Below are 7,867 nucleotides of genomic sequence, written 5' to 3' on the forward strand. Positions count from 1 at the left end.
ACAGCCTGGCTTGGTAAGTAGTGCATAGGTCCACACCCAGGATCTGAACCAGTGAACCCCAGGCTGCCTAGGTGGAGCGTGCAAGCTTAACTGCTAGGCCACCGAGCCAGCCCCTATACCACATCTTCTTTACCCATTCATTGGACCATGGGTACTTGGGTTGTTTCCATGTCTTGGCTACTGTGAAGAATGCTGCAATGAACATAGGGGTGCATAAGTCACTTTGAATTGTTGATTTCATGTTCTTTGGATAGATACCCAGTAGTGGGATAGCTGGGTCATATGGTAGTTCTATTTTTAGTCTTTTGCGAAATCTCCATACTGTTTTCCATAGTGGCTGCCCCTGTTTGCGTTCCCACCAGCGGTGTATGAGGGTTCCCTCTTCTCTACATCCTCTCCAACATTTGTTATTTTTGGCTTAGTGATTCTAGCCTGTTTAACGGGTGTAAGGTGGTATCTCAGTGTAGTTTTGATTTGCATTTCTCTGATGGTTAATGATGTTGAACATCTTTTCATGTGCCTGTTGGCCATCTGTATACATTCTTTGGAGAAATGTCTGTTCATATCCTCTGCCTATATTTTGATCGGGTTTTTTGTTTTGTTGTTGTTCAGTTGTGTGAGTTCTTTACATATAATGGAGATTAACCCCTTGTCAGATATATGATTTGCAATTATTTTCTCACAGTTGGTGGGTTGTCTTTTTGATTTGTTCCTGGTTTCCTTTGCCTTGCAGAAGCTCTTTAGTCTGATGAAGTCTCATTTGTTTATTTTTTTCTTTTATTTCCCTTGTCCGAGAAGACATGGTATTCAATAAGATCCTTTTAAGATCAATGTCAAAGAGTGCACTACCTATGTTTTCTTCCAGAAGTTTTATGGTTTCAGACCTTACCTTCAAGTCTTTGATCCATTTTGAGTTGATTTTTGTGCATGGTGTAAGATGGTCTACTTCCATTCTTTTCCTCGTGGCTGCCCAGTTTTCCCAACAGCATTTATTGAAGAGACTATCTTTTCTCCGTTGTGTGTTCTTAGCCCCTTTGTCATAGATTAACTGTCCGTAGATGTGTAGTTTTATTTCTGGGCTGTCAATTCTGTTCCATTGGTATATGTGCCTATTTTGGCACCAGTACCATGCTGTTTTGATTACTACGGCTTTGTAGTACATTTTGAAGTCAGGGATTGTGATGCCTCCAGCTTTGTTGTTTTTTCTCAGGATTGCTTTAGCTATTCGCGGTCTTTTGTTGCCCTGTGTGAGTTTTGGGATTCCTTGTTCTATTTCCGTGAAGAAAGTCATTGGGATTCTGATTGAGATTGCATTGAATCTGTAGATTGCTTTGGGTAGTAGGGACATTTTAATGATGTTTATTCTTCTGATCCATGTGCATGGAATGTCTTTCCATTTCTTTATGTAAGTGTTGATTTCTTTCAGTAATCTCTTATAGTTTTCATTGTATAGGTCTTTTACCTCCTTGGTTAAATGTATTCCTAGATATTTTATTCTTTTTGTTGTGATTGTAAATGGGATTGTATTCATGAGTTCTCTTTCTGTTAGTTTGTTATTGGATTATAGAAATGCGACTGATTTTTTTAAGTTGATTTTGTACCCTGCAACTTTACTGTAGTTGTTGATTATTTCTAATAGTTTTCCAATGGACTCTTTAGGGTTCTCTCTATATAAGATCATGCTGTCTGCAAACAGCGAGAGTTTCACTTCTTCATTTCCTCTTTGGATTCTTTTCATTCCTTTTTCTTGCCTAATTGCTCTGGCCAAAACCTCCAGTACAATATTGAGTAAGAGTAGTGAGAGTGGGCATCCATGTCTTGTTCCTGTTCTCAGAGGGATGGCTCTCAGTTTTTCCCTGTGGAGTATGATGTTGGTTGTGGGTTTGCCATATATGGCCTTTATTATGTTGAGGTAATTTCCTTTATACTCATTTTGTTAAGAGTTTTTATCATAAGTGGCTGTTGGATCTTGTCAAATGCTGTCTCTGCATCTTTGGAGATGATCATGTGGTTTTTATTCCTCATTTTGTTAATGTGGTGTATCACATTGACTGATTTGCAGATGTTGAACCATCCCTGTGAAGCTTGTGTAAATCCCACTTGATCATAGTGTATAATCTTTTTTCTGTATTGCTATATTCAGGTTGCCAATACTTTGCTGAGAATTTTTGAATCCATGTTCATCAGCGGTGTTGACCTGTAGTTTTCCTTTTTTGTGTTGTCCTTGTCAGGCTTTAGTATCAGGTGATGTTGGCCTGGTAGAATGTGTCAGGAAGTGTTCCATCCTCCCTAATTTTTTGGAATAGCTTGAGAAGGATAGGTATTAAGTCCTCTTTGAGAGTTTGGTAGAATTCACCAGGGAAGCCATCTGGTCCTGGGGTTTTATTCTTTGGGATGCTTTTAACTGCTGCTTCAATCTCTTTACTTGTGATTGGTCTATTCAGATTATCTATTTATTCTTGATTCTGCTTTGGGGGATTGTAAGAGTCTAACAATTTATCCATTGCTTTTAGATTGTACAATTTGTTGGCATATAGCTTTTTATAGTATTCTCTTATAGTCATTTCTATTTCTGTGGTATCCATTGTAATTCCTCCTCTTTCATTTCTAATTTTATATTTCTGAGCTTTCTCTCTTTTTTTCTTTGTAAGTCTGGCTAGGAGTTTGTCAATTTTGTTTATTTTTTCAAAGAACCAGCTCTTTGTTTCACTGATCCTTTCTACTGTGTTTGTTCTTTCAATTGCATTTATTTCTGCTCTGATTTTTATTATTTCCCTTCTTCTGCTGACTTTGGGATTTGTTTGTTCTTCTTTTTTCTAACTCAGGTGTAGTTTGAGATTGCTTATTTAGGATTTTTCTTGTTTGTTAAGTTGGGCCTGTATTGCAATGAATTTCCCTCTCAAGACCGCTTTTGTTGCATCAGTAGTGTTCCTCCAGGCGTGGCTTATCCAGGGACAGCTCTGCTGAGTCTCCCATTTCAGGATCTCTCACAAAGCTGCAGTCAGGTGTTGGCTAGGACCGCAGTCATCCCAAGGCTCAATTTAGAGAGGGTGGAATGCAAGCTCAGTGACATGCTTGCTGGCAGGGCTCAGTTCCTTGCTGACTGTTGGCTGGAGGCTGCCTTCAGTTTGTTGCCATGTGGCCTCTCCATTGAGCAGCTCGCAACATGGCATCTTCCCTTATTCCCTTGTCTAAATATGTGAGAAGAACTGGAGAGAGTGTGATAACAAGACAACAGTCATACTCCTTTGTAACCTAGTGTTGGAAGTGGCATCCCCTCCCTCGTGCTGTGTTTTGTTCTTTAGAAACAAGTCAGTAGGTCCAGCCCACACTCAAGGGAAGAGAGGTGTGGTACATAAGGGCATAATTATGAGGGGGGTGTTATGGGTTGACTTGTGTCACCCCCCCACCCCAAAATTCATATGTTGAAATCCTAACTCTTTGTACCTCAGAATATGACCTTATCTGGAGTAGGGTCTTTACAGAGGTAATCGAGTTAAAATGAGGTCACTAGGGTGGCCTAATGCAATATGACTTATAAGGTGCCTTTATAAGAAGGAGAAGTTTGGAGACAGATGTGCATCAGGGAGAATGCCGTGTGAACATTAAGACAGGCGTCTACAAGGGGAGAGGCCTGAGACAGACTCTCCTTCACAGCCCTCAGGAGGAACCAACGCTGCCCACACCTTCATCTCGGACTTCTATCCTCCAGAACTATGAGACGATACGTTTCGGTTGCTTAGCCATTCATGTGGTACTCCGTTGTGGCAGCCCCTCCAACTAACACAGGAGGTCACTCAGAGCTGTTTCAGGGGCCACCTATCACAGAGGCCTGAAGTCTGGTGGGTTCAGCGTGGCACTGAGGAAAGGGCTGATCCAGGAGATAAAGTCAGATGGAAATCTCAGGTGTCGGTGGCTGACAGAGAGTGGGAGAGAAAAAGAAAGGGTGTCTGCTGTGACCACCCTCCTTTGTATGGTCTGGTAACAGTGGGGAGGAGTGAGAGGCGGGTGTTAATTAAGCACCATTTTGAATGGAGTTCAAGTTGAATGCCAAGGACTGCCCGTAGTTCTCATCTACCAGGGGAGGACGGCTGCTCCTCTGCATGGCACAGCGTCCCGGACTCTCGGATCCTGGTCTGGGGACAGGTGGGGATGTTTGGATTCAGCGTCAGGTCTTTACTAAGCATTCATCCTGCTTGGCACTGGTAACAGGGGAACCATCTTCCCAACCCATGCATTTGATGAGGACCCTCCCAGCCTCCCGCCACGTCGGATCCCTGAGTGAAGCACGGCCACGCGTTACTGCCCCTGTGACACGCACAAGCTCAGGCTTCCTCAGTTTCGGGCCTCTCCCCATCCTCCTCCCACCTTACCTGGGCCCCTCTGTCCCACCCTCACTGCGTTTACTGTCCCTACCGTAGTGAATTACTTGTAAGTTCCACAAAAGATGGACCATTTTAGGCTTCTGGGTCTTGGCTGCTATTGGCTCTGCCTAGATCTTTCTTTGAAAATCTAAAAGAAATCTGCCTGGCTTAATTCTCTCCTCCCTTCACCACCAAGCTGAAATGAAATGTTCCTGTGTGAAGACTGTCTTGCTCCCCTAGGTAGGTTCTTTTCCCATACTTCATTTTTGTAGAAGACAAATGTTAATTTTTTTCTGTTAGACAATAAGCCCTTTGAAGGAAGGATCTTTGTCTTTTTTGTGTATGTGTATGAGGAAGATTGTTGCTGAGCTAACGTCTGTGCCCATCTTCCTCTATTTTGTATGTGGGACACCACCACAGCACGGCTTGACAAGCGATGTGTAGGTCCGTGCCTGGGATCTGAACCCACAAACCCCAGGTCACTGAAGCAGAGCATGTGAACTTAACTGCTGTGCCACTGGGCTGGCCCCTGTCTTTCTGTTTTTGTGCCCCTGGTGCCCAGTTCCTGGCCTACAGCAGAGCTCAGTCAGTATTAGCTGAATGAAATGAATAGTTAAAGAAACGAGTGAGCCAACAGAGTGCAGGTCTCGCACCAGCGAGAGACAGCGAGCCTGTGAGCAATTCTGAGGCAGAGGCCCAGCACCCTCACAGCCACATCCTAAGCAAGGGCAGAGAGTGGAACATGTCCAATTTGCCTCTGGAAAGTAGAGAAAAGCCAAGGAAGACATCCTGGGGAAGGGGACACTTCGATTGAGTCTTAAAAGAAGATCATGGCTTCATCCCTCGGATGGGGAAAGGCACGTCCAGCTGAGAGTGTGGGATGTTCACACAGCCCTGGGATGTCAGCCAGCTCGCTCCCAGGGAAAGGCACGTCACATGGCACACGGACCTGGGCAGGTGAGGAGCACAGGCACAGAGAAGCCTGGGGACCTGGAGCACCATCCTAAGGCGGCTGATGACTCCAGCACCTCAGCTGGACACAAAGTTGTTAAGAAGGTAAGAGGGAATGGGGCTGTGCCCCGCCTGCAGTCGTGACCAGGCGACTGCCTCTAACTGCTTCCTCCTGCTGGCCCAACATCTTTCTCAGGATTTATGACTTTCTCTTACATTTTTCTTACATTTTTATCAAATTTGAAAGGCCATTTCATTGCATTTACCTGCTGCATTCCCCCCCAGATTAAAAATAACATATACTCATTTTTTATAAATTGGAAAATATCTTTACAAAAAAGAGGAAAATTGTATCACCACCACACATAAATACAACCATTGTTTATACAGTGGCATATTTTATTTTATTTATTTTTCTAAACACAGTATAAAAAAATACAACCTTGTATCCTACAGTTTCAACTCGCAGCACCCAGGAGCCGTCTCACACGGTATTTGTTTGGGAGGAGTCAACGACTAGGACTCCCGTCTCGGTAGAGACAGAGGGCTCAAGGGGCTGTTGGAGAGCAAAGTGCTGGCCTTTTTGCTGAAAGAACGTGGCTTCAGAGGTGCAGGCCAAAGGCCTTACTGCTGCCCTCGGAGGAGGACTTTCCCACACAGCTGGCTCAGAAGCGCTGCCCATTTTTCCCCTGCGCTCAAGCAGAGAATAGGGGAGGGCAGAGGGGCTGCAGATGGGCTGGGCTGGTTCCAAAAAGAGAGGCCCGGAAAGGCCGAGGCTCCGCGCCTGCTCCCCAGCTCTCCACCAGCTCAGGCTCGTGTTGGGGGAGAATGGAGTTCTTCCTTGCTCACCCCTCCCTTCTGGGAGGCGTGGGGGTCCTCTTCTCCCATCGGCCCCCTTCCCTTCCTGGGCCAGGCACACACAAAGCCGGAGTAGCTGGTTAGACAGAGCACCTTTTACACATCTGCTGCTGGAAGCTGTCCCCCACAGGCCCCCTCGCCCCTGGGTTACCGACCCTGCTGTGTGCCTGCAAAGCTCCCGGAACTCACCCACATGGCTGGTGCTTGTCCTTCGGCGCTGAAGTGACCTCCTGTCTCCTCTTCCTTCCACACTGTAGTGTGGGCTCCCTGAGAGCAGACACTTGCGATTTGGCTCACTCTCGGACCCTCAGACCTTAGCCCAGAGCCCGCTAGGGATGTGGAGTCAGGGCTTAGGGGCTGCAGGACGGGACACAGCCACTCCCCCTGTCTGGTAAACTTGGGTCCCAGCCCCCGCTCTGCAGAAGATCCTATTTCTCGCTTATTCTGTCCCTCGGTGTCACCTGTCTGATGGGTTCAGATACTCAGGGCAAGCAAGGCCAGGGACTGCAAGGGGTGGGGGCCCGCCAACAGCGCGGGGGGCAGCAGGAGCGCGCGTGATGTAACCACATCCCAGCCTCCCGTTAGACCCTCTAATTTGGTTTTGGAAACATGTGGTTTTGTCCTTGTTCAAATATTGATTTTAGGTAACTTGAGCCTGGCAGAAAAGGCCTCTGCCAAGGCCAGTGGGGCTGTTTGTTTCCCTAATGACATTTTTGCGTGTTTGTATAACATGGGCTGGCGAAGATTTATGGGGCTTTGCACTTGGGAAGAGATTGAGGCAGACTGTTGATGAAGGCCCAGCGCATAAATCAGACCTGCTCTGGCCACAACGGCTGCTGTAGAGACCTGGCCCCCTGCCGCTCTCCCGCGGGAGCGAGGGGTTTGCACCAGGTCAGCGGGCTTGGGAGGGCGCTCCCCACAGCCCTGGGATTCACCGAGCAGCTGGGGGAGGCAGAGAGGAGGAGTGCTTTGGGTGGCAGGCTGAGCAGGCAGGGTTCCACGGGCTTCTCGAACTTCATTACTTTTACAATCGTGATTCTTACTACATCTCTTCAGGTCAAAGTAAAAATTTGAAAACTGCAGGAGCAGAAGACTTTTGCCATGCCTTCCTGACCTACGGTTCTAGTACTGAATTACTCTGGGTCCAAACAGGAAACAAATGGCTTGCTCCAATGGGGCGTTGAGACGAGTTTAATGAAGGGACTATTAACAAAGGTGCAAATGGAGTTAAGGGACACAAACAGGGGATGGTAGGGACTGGTAACAGTGTCCTTAGAGAGAGCCAGAGCTGTGCTGTGGCTTAAGCAGAAAGCTGTCTGATGAGAATTGAGACCTTTGGTGGAGGAACACCCACTGCCAACCTGTGGCCTCGAAGGAGGGAGCAGGGAACAAAGACCCTGACCGCTCTCTTGCCCTGGCATCTCTGGAGGGTGCTTCCCGTTGGCCGAACCCAAGTAGAAGCCGCAGGATTGATGGGGTCCACAAAGACCAGGCTCCCGGGCTCAGAGAGACCCAGGTGGAAAGTGGATTTGCAGGGGTGAATGGAAACTACCTAGCCTCACTCAGGAGCTTTGCAGACCGCTGCGAGCAGGCAGGAGGTGGAAAGCCCTGCTTCTCCTCTGCCCTCCGCCCATCGCCAACCTTCAGCCAGGTAGCTCGTGTCTTCAGCTCCCTCGTTTCTGTTTTTAACCACA

This window comes from Equus przewalskii, chromosome 2 (assembly GCF_037783145.1).
Source record: "Equus przewalskii isolate Varuska chromosome 2, EquPr2, whole genome shotgun sequence".
Classification (NCBI taxonomy): domain Eukaryota; kingdom Metazoa; phylum Chordata; class Mammalia; order Perissodactyla; family Equidae; genus Equus; species Equus przewalskii.